Source organism: Schistocerca americana, chromosome 6 (genome assembly GCF_021461395.2).
Source record: "Schistocerca americana isolate TAMUIC-IGC-003095 chromosome 6, iqSchAmer2.1, whole genome shotgun sequence".
Taxonomy (NCBI): domain Eukaryota; kingdom Metazoa; phylum Arthropoda; class Insecta; order Orthoptera; family Acrididae; genus Schistocerca; species Schistocerca americana.
The window spans coordinates 70848248-70864582 of NC_060124.1; positions in this window are offsets into that span (position 1 = coordinate 70848248).

Below are 16335 nucleotides of genomic sequence, written 5' to 3' on the forward strand. Positions count from 1 at the left end.
CGTGCTCCCTAAGACGCCGATCAATTGCTTCGAACGTCTTCCTGTCGGGACACCTTCGTTCTGGAAATCTGTCTCGACACAAACGTACCGCGCCACGGCTATTGCCCCGTGCTAATCCATACATCAAATGGGCATCTGCCAACTCCGCATTTGTAAACATTGCAAACCACGTTCGTGATGAACACTAACCCGTTGATGCTACGTACTGATGTGCTTGATGCTAGTACTGTAGAGCAATGAGTCGCATGTCAACACAAGCACCGAAGTCAACATTACCTTCCTTTAATTGGGCCAACTGGCGGTGAATCGAGGAAGTACAGTACATACTGACGAAATTAAATTGAGCTCTAACATGGAAATTAAGCGTTTCCGGACACATGTCCACATAACATCTTTTCTTTATTTGTGTGTGAGGAATGTTTCCTGAAAGTTTGGCCGTACCATTTTGTAACACCCTGTATATCCGATGGCTATGGGTGTGCTTAGTAGCATGATAGCCGAAGAACTGGAACAACTTGTACCTTAGTTCAGCTCCGCCAGCGTATTATTAATAGAAGGCTCTCGGAACGCATGCGCGTCGAATTAGAGCGGGAGTGTTATTGGAAGTTCCAAGTGTGTAACAAAACCTTAGCACAGTATTTTGAGAGGGTACGTACGGCCGTAGTGACGCTGGATATGCGTGTCTCCGACCCGGGTTGTATCGAACATATGTTGGAAGGCATGCGGGCACAGGACTGCGCCGGGTTGAACCTTGTACAGCGCCCTTGCTCTATGGAACAGCTTCAACATTTGGTTGATTTCATTCATGCTATCTCTTGGGCGGATGAACAGCGTTCCGCCGCACAAGGGAATGCAATATCTGAGACACCAACGTGTAGTAACTCTATTAATACCAGTTCTAATTCAGTAGTTCGGTATTGGTACTGTTGCAATGCAGTTGATCATTTAGTACGGGATTGTCCGGTACTTAGGAACCCTCGTTCAAACAGCTGACGCCAGAGGGGGTGAGTATATTGACTGGCCAGTGAATTGTAAAGCCATTTAGGTTACGCTTGTTCGGGCATTCCCTTTTGTCTGTGCGAGGGTAGGACAGCAACCAGTGTGTGCAATGCAGGTTTCGAGTAATTCTGTATCCTTGTCTGATTATGACTGGTACATAGAATATAGACATTTATGCAGGTTTTCCTCTCCGCAGTCTGCGGTTCAGAGATGTCGGGTCGCCGATGGCCGAGAGTTACCTCTAGTATGGGAGGGGTGGGGATGGTTGCAAGTCGATAAATTCTCATGCCCTCATAGATTTTTCATAGCTAAGAATTTGAGGATCCCTTTATTGCTGGAGTGCGATTTCATCCATCATGGTATTCGATTATGCCGGGAGTGTCTTTTAAGTTTGCACCCCACCACCGTCTCTCTTTGTGTTCGTGCCAGCAGCCTTGTGCACGGAATGTGAGCTATGTGTGTAATGTGCAGGTTGACTCGGGTTGTCTTACGGCGCATCAAGTGCCCGCTCTCAACCAGGTCTTGGAGCGCTATCCTGAAGTCTTATCGGATAAGGAGGGTGAGACTGAAGTTCTTAAGTATGACATTAAATTAACTGATCGTGTGCCGGTCCGTCAGGCCCCTGATAGGTTGTCTCCACCGAAGATGAAGATTTTGAGAGCCAAAATCGATGAGATTCTACAAGAGGGGGTGATTAGACCATCAACTTCGCCCTACGCTTCGTCTGCACTTCTAGTGGTTCAAATGGTTCAAATGGCTCTGAGCACTATGCGACGTAACTTCTGAGGTCATCAGACCCCTAGAACTTAGAACTACTTAAACCTAACTAACCTAAGGACATGACACACATCCATGCCCGAGGCAGGATTCGAACCTGCGAGCGCAGCGGTCGCTCGGCTCCAGACTGAAGCGCCTAGAACCGCACGGCCACTCCGGCTGGCCGCACTTCTAGTGCTCAAAGACCAGGGTAGCGATTTTCGTATGGTAGTTGATTACCGGAGGCTTAACAAAAAGATGGTGTTGGAGTCAGTTCCATTGCCTGATTCGAACAATTGCTTTACCTGGTTTGCAGGTGCTAATGTGTTCGCCATATTAGATCTCAAACAGGTATATTACCAGATCCCCCCTTGCCGAGTCATCCAAGCCTATGACAACATATTGTGCAGATTGGTATTTGAGATCAACCGGGTCCCTTTTGGTTGGCCACTGGTTCAACTGTGTTGTCCCGTCTGTTGGGTGTGGTCTTAGGGGACTTGAAGTTCGTCTGTGTCTACAACTATTTAGATGACGTAGTTATCTATAATCGCACCTTTCAGGAACACCTTGTTCACCTGGAGCAGGTTTTCCTAAGGTTGCATTCGGCTGGCCTCACCTTGTGTAAACAGATTTCTTTCTTAGGCCATTTGGTATCTGCAGAGTGAAAATCTCATTTTAGAAACATCCCCCAGGCTGTGGCTCAGCCACGTCTCCACAATATGCTTTCTTTCAGGAGTACTTGTTTTGCAAGGCTCGCATGAGAGCTTCTGTAATGTTTGGAAGGTAGGAGAGAGGTACTGGTAGAAGTAAAGCTGTTAAGACGGGCCGTGTGTCGCGCTTGGGTAACTCAGATGGTGGAGCACTTGCCCGCGAAAGGCAAAGGTCCAGAGCTCGAGTATCGATCCGGCATACAGTTTCAATCTGCCGGGAAGTTTCACTGGGACATGACAGGACATCTGGTAAGGCATGAGGGAATGACTTACATGGTACTAGAGAGTTGCAGAGGGCATAAACTGTAGAGGAAGACAGAGATCGGAATACATCCAGCAAATAATTGGTGGCGTAGGTTGCAAGTGCTACTCTGAGATGAAGAGGTTAACACAGGAGAGGAATTCGTGGCGGGCCGCAACAAACCAGTCAAGACTGATGGCAAAAAAAAAAAAGTCTTATCAGAGACGGGAGCTGGTCACAAAGGTAAACATATACAAATTACATGCGATACAGACCGGCGTCAGCCGAGGTGGTCGCACACATCGGGCATTCAGCCTGTGATCTCCAGCGAACTTTATGGTCTCGAATTGGCAACTAAAACATTGTGTAACGTTGCGTATGATATAATACTATGGTTCAGCATGTTCTGTAGCGATTTTGTTTGGCATGTTGCTACAAGCATATTTAACTGTGGTCTTATTTTTTTCAAGTTTGTAGCGTAACTCGTGCTATGGCAACTGGAATATTTCTAATTTATGGCGCTATCAGAAGCGTCGTTTATGCATTCCAAAAAGGAGCCTAAAGCGGAGTGAAGTCTAAAATTCGTGACATTATGTTTTGTTTTAGTTTAATAAGAGGGCAATACAAAACATCTCGAATGGAAAAACTGGTAGAAGCCGACCTCGGGAAAGATCAGTTTGGATACCGTAGAAATGTCGGAACACGTGAGGCAATACTGCCTATATGACGTATCTTAGAACATAGATTAAGGAAAGGTAAACCTACGCTTCTAGCATTTGTAGCCTTAGAGAAAACTTTTGACAATGTTGACTCGAATACTCTCTTTCAAATTTTTGAAGGTAGCAGGGGTAAAATACAGAGAGCGAAAGGCTATTTGCAATTTGTACAGAAACCAGATGGCAGTTATAAGAGACGAGGGGCGTGAAAGGAAAGCAGTGGTTGGGAAGGGAGCAAGACAGGGTTGTAGCCTCTCCCCAATGTTATTCAATCTGTATATTGAGCAAACAGTAAAGGAAACAAAAGAAAAATTCGGAGTAGGTATTGAAATCCAGGGAGAAGAAATAAAAATTTTAGATTCGCCGAAGACATTGTAATTCTGTCAGAGACAGCAAAGGACCTGGAAGAGCAGCTGAACAGAATGGACAGTGTCTTGAAAGGAGTGTATAATGTGAACATCACCAAAAGCGAAACGAGGATAATGGAATGTAGTCGAATTAAATCGGGTGATGCCGAGGGAATTAGATTAGGTACTGAGACGCTTAAAGTAGTAAATGAGTTTTGCTATTTGGGGTGCAAAACAACTGATGATGTCGAAGGAGAGTGGATATAAAATGTAGACTGGCAATGGCAAAGGCAAAGGTCCAGAGTTCGAGTCTCGATCCGGCATACAGTTTCAATCTGCCGGGAAGTTTCACTGGGACATCTGTTAAGGCATGAGGGAATGACTTCCATGGTACTAGAGAGTTGCAGAGGGCATAAACTGTAGAGGAAGACAGAGATCGGAATACATCTAGCAAATAATTGAGGGCGTAGGTTGGAAGTGCTACTCTGAGATGAAGAGGTTAGCACAGGAGAGGAATTCGTGGCGGGCCGCAACAAACCAGTCAAGACTGACGGCCAAAAAATAAAGTCTTATCAGAGACGGAAACCGGTCACAAAGGTAAACATATACAAATTACATGCGATCTACACTGTTTTATTGAAATAATTTTAATACAATTTTGTCGTCGCTGTGCTTACCAATGTTACAAGAACTTCTTAAAGTGTGAGGGGCTTTAAATAAGTAATGCATCTTCCTTTTTCTGTAAAGCAGATACATTTGATTCAGGATTCCCGTACACAAAAATATTTTTCACTCTTCTGGCTACAGAACCTCATTTTTCAACATAATATCCGTTCAATGCTGCAGCCTTACGTCACCTTACTGGGAGGGTCTGTGTTCCCGTATGGTACCACTCTACTGATCGACGTCGGAGCCAACGTCTTTCTGCATCAATAACCTCCCCACCATCCACGTACTGCTTCCCGCGGAGTGCATCCTTCGTTGGGCCAAACAAATAGAAGTCGGCAGTTGCGACATCCGGCTTGTAGGGAGGACGAGCAAGAACAGTCCAATGAAGTTTTGTCAGCTCCTCTCGGGTGCGCAAACTTGTGCGAGTTCTTGCGGTAGTATGGAAAAGGAGAAGTTTATTTGCATTTTTGAGGCGACGAACACTCTTAAGCTACACTCCTGGAAATGAAAAAAAGAACACATTGACACCGGTGTGTCAGACCCACCATACTTGCTCCGGACACTGCGAGAGGGCTGTACAAGCAATGATCACACGCACGGCACAGCGGACACACCAGGAACCGCGGTGTTGGCCGTCGAATGGCGCTAGCTGCGCAGCATTTGTGCACCGCCGCCGTCAGTGTCAGCCAGTTTGCCGTGGCATACGGAGCTCCATCGCAGTCTTTAACACTGGTAGCATGCCGCGACAGCGTGGACGTGAACCGTATGTGCAGTTGACGGACTTTGAGCGAGGGCGTATAGTGGGCATGCGGGAGGCCGGGTGGACGTACCGCCGAATTGCTCAACACGTGGGGCGTGAGGTCTCCACAGTACATCGATGTTGTCGCCAGTGGTCGGCGGAAGGTGCACGTGCCTGTCGACCTGGGACCGGACCGCAGCGACCCACGGATGCACGCCAAGACCGTAGGATCCTACGCAGTGCCGTAGGGGACCGCAACGCCACTTCCCAGCAAATTAGGGACACTGTTGCTCCTGGGGTATCGGCGAGGACCATTCGCAACCGTCTCCATGAAGCTGGGCTACGGTCCCGCACACCGTTAGGCCGTCTTCCGCTCACGCCCCAACATCGTGCAGCCCGCCTCCAGTGGTGTCGCGACAGGCGTGAATGGAGGGACGAATGGAGACGTGTCGTCTTCAGCGATGAGAGTCGCTTCTGCCTTGGTGCCAATGATGGTCGTATGCGTGTTTGGCGCCGTGCAGGTGAGCGCCACAATCAGGACTGCATACGACCGAGGCACACAGGGCCAACACCCGGCATCATGGTGTGGGGAGCGATCTCCTACACTGGCCGTACACCACTGGTGATCGTCGAGGGGACACTGAATAGTGCACGGTACATCCAAACCGTCATCGAACCCATCGTTCTACCATTCATAGACCGGCAAGGGTACATGCTGTTCCAACAGGACAATGCACGTCCGCGTGTATCCCGTGCCACCCAACGTGCTCTAGAAGGTGTAAGTCAACTACCCTGGCCAGCAAGATCTCCGGATGTGTCCCCCATTGAGCATGTTTGGGACTGGATGAAGCGTCGTCTCACGCGGTCTGCACGTCCAGCACGAACGCTGGTCCAACTGAGGCGCCAGGTGGAAATGGCATGGCAAGCCGTTCCACAGGACTACATCCAGCATCTCTACGATCGTCTCCATGGGAGAATAGCAGCCTGTATTGCTGCGAAAGGTGGATATACACTGTACTAGTGCCGACATTGTGCATGCTCTGTTGCCTGTGTCTATGTGCCTGTGGTTCTGTCAGTGTGATTATGTGATGTATCTGACCCCAGGAATGTGTCAATAAAGTTTCCCCTTCCTGGGACACTGAATTCACGGTGTTCTTATTTCAATTTCCAGGAGTGTATTTCTTTAATTTCCTGAGTGTAGCACAGTTCACTTCAGAGTTGATTGTTGCACAATAAAGGACATCAAACAGAATAAGCCATTCAGAGTCCCGGATGAGGGTGCCGCTTTGAACTTCTTCTGTCGAGGTGAGGTGGTGCAGCGCCACTCCGTGGGTTGTCATTCGGTTTCCCTTTCGAAGTGACGATGGTCGTGAAGAAACTGTCACCATCAGGCTTGTAATGTGCAAGGAGTTCTGCAGAGACGATCTGTAAGGTGGCTCGGAATCCAGCGGACACACACCTCTGAGTACCCCAACTGGTGAACGAGGGTGTAAGCGCTACCAGCAGAGACGTCCACCTGTGTAGCGAGGTGCCTGATCGTGATCCGTCGATCACCTCGAATAAGAGTGTCCGCACGTTCCAACACTGTAGGAGTCACAGCTCTGTACGGCCGACTAGCATGCAGGTGATCGAACAGATTTGTGGGACCTTCTTACAATGACGACAGACTCCTCGCCCAATGACGCACCGTGCTTTTGTTCAGTGCTAGGCCTCCGAAGGCATTTTGCAAGTCCCTATGAATATCTGCGATGCTATACTTTTCCGTCAAAAGAAATTCAATGACAGCTCTTTGCTTGGAACGCACCTCCAGTACAGATACCATTTTGAAGGCTACGCATAGTGCCACCATCTGTCGGAACTTCATGAAACTATAGGCGCTGAAGCGGAAATATTCCACAATGTTCCGCAATCAATTCCACATATTTAAACCGAAACTGGCTGAGAAAAACGTATGTTGCATAACTTACTGAACGACCCTCGTATAACAGTAGGACTGTGTCCAGCGTAAGTGGCCATAAAAGACCAAATTCCAGTCGAGTTAACCGAGTATTATTGCAAAATATATCGGAACTAACCATATACTGTTTTAAAATGAGGCTGTCACATACAAAATATCAGTGGAAATAGAAAGAATACAAGTTACAAAAATTACAAAAATCACTGATTAGCAAAGATTAGGCAAATATCTAAACAGTAGGGGCTATAAACTCCGAAAATATTTTTGTGAGCAAAGTGTTACAACATCGAGGGAAACCATAGCCGGGGTACATGTACTTGGCATGTACTTGTACTTAGCAGAGCAAAAATGAAGCAGGAGAAACGAATATATTAAGTGTCTAACCTAAGAATCGTGAACCAGGAGTTTGTTTTATAATTTAATTGGCCTCTTAGTATCCCTGTTTTACCTAGGTAATTTACTGTCAAGTTTTTGACGCTGTGATCAGCATGTGCGTAGGGCATATCTGCGTTTTATTTAGGGACGGCTTCCATCTCAGGAAAGGCCCATGGTGTTTCTTTTGTTATTTAAAATATTGTCACGTAGAGGAAGATGTTAGATAAATGACGAACACTAACTTCACTTAACGAAGGTTTATTCAGCATTTGCACATACAAGAGCGCGGAGTGAACTGCCTCCGGCCAGAACACATATGGTATGTATACAGCTATAGAACATTCCAGTACAATGATTATTGCCATTTGCGCATTCTTCTAGAATGCACTCGAAGCGAATATAGAAATTAAAACTGTGCAGTGTACGTGAATTTTGAATCACGACCCACAATGCAACAGTTTAGTATCCTACCCACTACACCACGGGGCTATACAGTTTCTTCTGCGACAATATAATATAAACTATATCATGTAGTTTAGCCTGTGTAGGTTAACAGAAGTTTTATTTTCATCTTCTTTAGGTGAATTGGGTTGCATCCAAAGATGTGACTTTATAGCCACGAGACTAATTGTGAATCAATAGGAGATCAATAAATCTTCTCACGGCATCTGTTGTGGTTATTTATTATTCACATATATGAGTCTCTGATAGAATTAATTTAATGGAGCAGTTACAGGTGCGCAGTCGAGTCACCGATTGCTGCGAGGTTTGCTGTTACGTCTGCTCGGTGGCTGCACTGCAAACAGACTGTGAATTATTTCGCCTAGCGACGCATTTTATAGCCGAGTTCGTGTCCCGGCATTTGCTATGCTCTTTGTTTTTCAGAGCCCTGATCGTTATTACGTGAAACGCCCGCTCTGTCAACGTTTTCCAGCGTTGGAAGACGAGATGGCCAGCGAGGTACTGGTAAATTGAGTGCTGGGCCCCATGCTTTGTTTTTACATTTAAATCTTCGTCCCTATTTATGGAGTTTTGCGACATCTTTATTTCGGTACTGTTCTTGATTATGCTGTTCCAGAATCTTGGTATTTATACTGCGATAAAAAAGGTCGTATTCCATTTTATGATTACATTCAGATGGACAAATTTAGCAGCCGTCGCGGTCAGACTCAATAACGTCTGAAGGAATGGATGAGACTGAGCCAGAAAAAGGAAAGTTAAGAATCTGTTATCTGCTTTACGCTGGCGCAACCTACGTGGAGATCCTTAGACGTCTGTGGGAACATGCAAACATGAAATCCAAAGTTAGCTCACGTGACCAAAATGACTCACCACAGTGCGCACGCACAGATGAATCGATGAGCATTTACAGATGGAGCAGCGATCGGGTCACGTGCTCACCCACGCGCGCACTGCCTCTACGTGAGCATAAGGAAGTATCGGTCCGTGAGACATTTATGTTTCAAGATTAGATCAGATTAGATTCAATTTTCGTTCCATAGATCCAAAAATGAGATGATTTTAGTGGGTGTGGATCAAGCGAGAAAGCTTAACATAAAAATTTGAACATGGTACTCACTATCCTGATCATTTGTCAGAAGATCGTCAAAATATGTCAATACATTACTGTAAACTGGAACTGATAATATGTAAGGAATTAAAACACTGTCAGAATGAAAAGTAATTGTTGTTGTTGTTGTGGTCTTCAGTCCTGAGACTGGTTTGATGCAGCTCTCCATGCTACTCTATCCCGTGCAAGCTGCTTCATCTTTCAATAACTACTGCAACCTAAATCCTTCTGAATCTGCTTAGTGTATTCATCTCTTGGTCTCCCTCTACGATTTTTACCCTCCACGCTGCCCTCCAATACTAAATTGGTGATCCCTTGATGCCTCAGAACATGTCCTACTAACCGATCCCTTCTACTAGTCAAGTTGTGCCACAAATTTCTCTTCTCCCCAATCCTATTCAATACCTCCTCATTAGTTATGTGATCTACCCATCTAATCTTCAGCATTCTTCTGTAGCACCACATTTCGAAAGCTTCTATTCTCTTCTTGTCCAAACTATTTATCGTCCATGTTTCACTTCCATGCATGGCTACACTTCATACAAATATTTTCAGAAACGACTTCCTGACATTTAAATCTATACTCGATGTTAACAAATTTCTCTTCTTCAGAAACGCTTTCCTTGCCATTGCCAGTCTACATTTTATATCCTCTCTCCTTCGACCATCATCAGTTATTTTGCTCCCCAAATAGCAAAACTCATTTACTACTTTAAGTGTCTCATTTTATAATCTAATTCCCTCAGCATCACCCGACTCAATTCGACTACATTCCATTATCCTCGTTTTACTTTTGTTGATGTTCACCTTATATCCTCCTTTAGAGACACTATCCATTCAGTTCAACTTCTCTCCCAAGTCCTTTGCTGTCTCTGACAGAATTACAATGTCATCGGCAAACCTCAAAGTTTTTATTTCTTCTCCATGGGTTTTAATACCTACTCCGAATTTTTCTTTTGTTTCCTTGACTGCTTGCTCAATATACAGATTGAAAATCATCGGGGAGAGGCTACAACCCTGTCTCACTCCCTTCCCAATCACTGCTTCCCTTTCATGTCCCTCGACTCTTATAACTGCCATCTGGTTTCTGTACAAGTTGTAAATAGCCTTTCGCTCCCTGTATTTTACCCCTGCCACCTTCAGAATTTGAAAGAGAGTATTCCAGTCAACATTGTCAAAAGCTTTCTCTAAGTCTACAAATGCTAGAAACGTAGGTTTGCCTTTCCTTAATCTTTCTTCTAAGATAAGTCGTAAGGTAAGTATTGCTTCACGTGTTCCAGTGTTTCTACGGAATCCAAACTGATCTTCCCCGAGGTCGGCTTCTACTAGTTTTTCCATTCGTCTGTAAAGAATTCGTGTTAGTATTTTGCAGCTGTGGCTTATTAAACTGATTGTTCGGTAATTTTCACATCTGTCAACACCTGCTTTCTTTGGGATTGGAATTATTATATTCTTCTTGAAGTCTGAGGGTATTTCGCCTGTCTGATATATCTTGCTCACCAGATGGTAGAGTTTTGTCAGGACTGGCTCTCCCAAGGCTGTCAGTAGTTCTAATGGAATGTTGTCTACTCCTGGGGCCTTGTTTCGACTCAGGTCTCTCAGTGCTCTGTCAAACTCTTCACGCAGTTTCGTATCTCCCATTTCATCTTCATCTACATCCTCTTCCATTTCCATAATATTGTCCTCAAGTACATCGCCCTTGTATAGACCCTCTATATACTCCTTCCACCTTTCTGCTTTCCCTTTTTTGCTTAGAACTGGGTTTCCATCTGAGCTCTTGATATTCATACAAGTGGTTCTCTTTTCTCCAAAGGTCTCTTTAATTTTCCTGTTGGCAGTATCTATCTTACCCCTGGTGAGGTAAGCCTCTACATCCTTACATTTGTCCTCTAGCCATCCCTGCTTAGCCATTTTGCCCTTCCTGTCGATCTCATTTTTGAGACGTTTGTATTCCTTTTTGCCTGCTTCATTTACTGCATTTTTATATTTTCTCCTTTGATCAATTAAGTTCAATATTTCTTCTGTTACCCAAGGATTTCTACCAGCCCTCGTCTTTTTACCTACTTTATCTTCTGCTGCCTTCACTACTTCATCCCTCAAAGCTACCCATTCTTCTTCTACTGTATTTCTTTCCCCCATTCCTGTCAATTGTTCCCTTATGCTGTCCTTGAAACTCTGTACAACCTCTGGTTCTTTCAGTTTATCCAGGTCCCATTTCCTTACATTCCCATCTTTTTGCAGTTTCTTCAGTTTTAATCTACAGTTCATAACCAATAGATTGTGGTCAGAGTCCACATCTTCCCCTGGAAACGTTTTACAATTTAAAACCTGGTTCCTAAATCTCTGTCGTACCATTATATAATCTATCTGAAACCTGTCAGTATCTCCAGGCTTCTTCCATGTATACAACCTTCTTTTATGATTCTTGAACCAAATGTTAGCTATGATTAAGTTGTGCTCTGTGCAAAATTCTACCAGACGGCTTCCTCTTTCATTTCTTCCCCCCAATCCATATTCACCTACTACGTTTCCTTCTCTTCCTTTTCCTACTACCGAACTCCAGTTACCCATGATTATTAAATTTTCGTCTCCTTTCACTATCTGAACAATTTCTTTTATTTCATCATACATTTCTTCAATTTCTTCGTCATCTGCAGAGCTAGTTGGCATATAAACTTGTACTACTGTAGTAGGCGTGGGCTTCGTATCTATCTTTGCCACAATAATGCGTTCACTATGCTGTTTGTAGTAGCTTAACCGCACTCCTATTTTTTTACTCATTATTAAACCTACTCCTGCATTACCCCTATTTGATTTTGTGTTTTTAACCCTGTAGTCACCTGACCAGAAGTCTTGTTCCTCCTGCCACCGAACTTCACTAATTCCCACTATATCTAACTTTAACCTATCCATTTCCCTATTTAAATTTTCTAACTTACCTGCCCGATTAAGGGATCTGACATTCCACGCTCCGATCCGTAGAACGCCAGTTTTCTTTCTCCTGATAACGACGTCCTCCTGAGTAGTCCCCGCCCGGAGATCCGAATGGGGGACTATTTTACCTCCGGAATATGTAGTTATGTGGTTTTAATAAATTTATCATATACAAAATACACTCCTGGAAATGGAAAAAAGAACACATTGACACCGGTGTGTCAGACCCACCATACTTGCTCCGGACACTGCGAGAGGGCTGTACAAGCAATGATCACCCGCACGGCACAGCGGACACACCAGGAACCGCGGTGTTGGCCGTCGAATGGCGCTAGCTGCGCAGCATTTGTGCACCACCGCCGTCAGTGTCAGCCAGTTTGCCGTGGCATACGGAGCTCCATCGCAGTCTTTAACACTGGTAGCATGCCGCGTCATCGTGGACGTGAACCGTATGTGAAATTGACGGACTTTGAGCGAGGGCGTATAGTGGGCATGCGGGAGGCCGGGTGGACGTACCGCCGAATTGCTCAACACGTGGGGCGTGAGGTCTCCACAGTACATCGATGTTGTCGCCAGTGGTCGGCGGAAGGTGCACGTGCCCGTCGACCTGGGACCGGACCGCAGCGACGCACTGATGCACGCCAAGACCGTAGGATCCTACGCAGTGCCGTAGGGGACCGCAACGCCACTTCCCCGCAAATTAGGGACACTGTTGCTCCTGGTGTATCGGCGAGGACCATTCGCAACCGTCTCCATGAAGCTGGGCTATGGTCCCGCACACCGTTAGGCCGTCTTCCGCTCACGCCCCAACATCGTGCAGCCCGCCTCCAGTGGTGTCGCGACAGGCGTGAATGGAGGGACGAATGGAGACGTGTCGTCTTCAGCGATGAGAGTCGCTTCTGTCTTGGTGCCAACGATGGTCGTATGCGTGTTTGGCGCCGTGCAGGTGAGCGCCACAAGCAGGACTGCATACGACCAAGGCACACAGGGCCAACACCCGGCATCATGGTGTGGGGAGCGATCTCCTACACTGGCCGTACACCACTTGTGATCGTCGAGGGGACACTGAATAGTGCACGGTACATCCAAACTGTCATCGAACCCATCGTTCTACCATTCCTAGACCGGCAAGGGAACTTGCTGTTCCAACAGGACAATGCACGTCCGCATGTATCCCGTGCCACCCAACGTGCTCTAGAAGGTGTAAGTCAACTACCCTGGCCAGCAAGATCTCCGGATCTGTCCCCCATTTAGCATGTTTGGGACTGGATGAAGCGTCGTCTCACGCGGTCTGCACGTCCAGCACGAACGCTGGTCCAACTGAGGCGCCAGGTGGAAATGGCATGGCAAGCCGTTCCACAGGACTACATCCAGCATCTCTACGATCGTCTCCATGGGAGAATAGCAGCCTGCATTGCTGCGAAAGGTGGATATACACTGTACTAGTGCCGACATTGTGCATGCTCTGTTGCCTGTGTCTATGTGCCTGTGGTTCTGTCAGTGTGATCATGTGATGTATCTGACCCCAGGAATGTGTCAATAAAGTTTCCCCTTCCTGGGACAATGAATTCACGGTGTTCTTATTTCAATTTCCAGGAGTGTACTTAATCTTGACTGTTGTGACCAAATGCTGTCAAAACTGAAATGTAACAGACATTTTTACTTAAGCTGGTCTAACAGTCCCTGTTAAGATATTCAGCTGTAGAGTAGATGGAGTTGCCAATCAAAAAGCCTTTCAGACTGTGCTTCATCTGAAACCATTATCTGGACATTGCACGTTAACATGGGTCAACGCAAGATCGTGACAGAGTGGCAAAAAGAGGGAATCGTGTTTAGCAGTACTCATGACCGTATGGTGTGTGAAGTTGCAGGATTTGTTGGCGTTTCACGGCGAACTGTTCAACGCGTGTAGAAACAGTTGTGTAAGAGACAAGGCCACGAAATACGACGTCAGAATTGTGGTCGGAAAAAGATTTTGACTGACAGCCACCGGGAACGCGTTTCACGGCCTGTGAATTAAAATCGCTTCCTAACCCGACAGGAATTGCTGCAGGCAGTGAATAAAGGTCCATCCCAACCTGTTAGCGAGAGAACATTGGATGCAACAAACAATTGGAGTCGGTCACCTTGCAATAGGCCACTGCCGCCACAGGTTCTTACAGACGGTAACAGGAAAGTTCATCTTGCAGGAAGGCTATGTGATTGGTTTTCTGAACACTCCCCAACCCTAGTGCACCTTTACTGGCCAGCAGAATCACGTGACTTGAACTCCATAGAAAATCTGTGAAGCATGTTCGAACAGCGGGTAAAACGCCGACATTAGTAACTCTACAATTCGGTGGAACTACGCGATGAAATCCTCAGCGAGTGCCTTAAAGTGGACGTGTAGTACCTGTGCAACTTTGTGGACACACTTACTAACCGAATCCGAGCCGATATCAAGTCCAGGGACAGAATCACACGGTGTCATCGGTGCTTGTAATTATTTCACTTGGGTGACTAATTTTTGTCTGGTGAGCTTATTCCGCTGCTTTTAACAGACATAAAATTTGATCTTTGCAAGAAAGACGGGTGAGTACTACATTTCATGCGAATGTCTTATGTGGGCCAGAGTGATAGAACAGTCGAATGGAGGTACAGGAACATCGGTAACACCTCATGACTGCAACAGCAAAGCAAATAAGCTGTCCGCCGACCATTTCTTAGAATGTCATCATGAACTGAATACGACCAGATCAGTGTCGTGGTAAAAGCGCTAATAAATAAGGAGTCTAACGAAATAAAAAAAGCAGGAAAATGTGATAAACAGGAACAGAGATAGCATTTTAAACAAGATTTGGGTATGTCACTCAAGTTATTAAAATCTCGCCGGCCATCGCATGCTCCAGAGCTGGGAAACGCCAAGCAAAATTGCTTTTCACATTGTGTGTGATCTCGGCAATAAAAAAAGTCAAAGAGCGTCGGGCGTCGGATGGAAAGGTGGAGGGACGGGGAGGGGGGGGGGGGGGGAGGGGGAGAAGGGAGCCAACAATAGCTGACAGTGTGATTCATGGGAATGAAGTTAATCAGAAAGGAGACTTAATAGCCATGTTAAAAACCATGGATCACTAGAGAGATTAAAGTATCTTGTCTTGTGAAAGGAAAAGGTAAATGTATCTTTTAGCAAGAACAAGCAGTGATCCTGCTGTAATTGCATACTACAAAAACTACTCGAAATTACTAAGAAAGGTTATAAAGAAATCAAAGAACATGCAGACAGTGTCAGTAATCAGTACTTCCGAAAACAGAAAAACGTTCAAATGTGTGTGAAATCATATGGGACTTAACTGCTAAGGTGATCAGACCCTAAGCTTACACACTACTTAACCTAAATTATCCTAAGGACAAACAGCACGCACCCATGCCCGAGGGAGGACTCGAACCTCCGCCGGGACCAGCCGCACAGTCCATGACTGCAGCGCCTAAGACCGCTCGGCTAATCAAAATGGTTCAAATGGCTCTGAGCACTATGGGACTTAACATCTGAGGTCGTCAGTCCCCTAGACTTAGAACTACTTAAACCTACTAACCTAAGGACATCACACACATCCATGCGTCGACAACAGACTTAAGGCTATATGGAATGTAGTGAAACGAGAGACAGGGCAACCAGCCACGGAACAGTGTAACATCACTATTGAACTGAATGATAGGGCTATAAATGATGAGCCACTGGTAACAAATGTATTTGATAATCATTTCTTAAATATAGTAGAAAGCATAGACACAAACAGTTAAAGAGCACAATCACAGTAGTAGGTCGATAAAGTAATTTTCAAAAAATCAATCACATGAACCTATCACCAACTTCTCCTTCATAAATTAAGAAAATTATAACTTCTTCTAAAATAAAAGCTAATCTGAGTTTTATGGTGCTTCCAATAGAGAGCTAAGGATTTGTCCCATGTAATAAGCCCAGTCTTATATGAAAAGTGTAACGTATCACTAACTCAAGACATTTTTCCAGAGAGACTGAAATATGCCCTTGTTAAACCGCTCTTTAAGAACATTGATAAGAGAGATAAAAATAACGACAGATCTGTTTCACTGCTGACATCATTCTTCAAAATCTTTGAGAAGATGATGTATTCTACAATAGTATCTCACCTTAGCAACAATACTATCCTTAGTAAATCACAGCCTGGATTTCAGAAAGGTTGCTCTATTGAGAATGTCATTTACATGCTCACTAACCAGATTTTACAAACATTAAATAATAAAACAGCACCGATTGGTATTATATGCGACCTCTGTAAGGCATCTGACCGCGCCAATCACAGTAT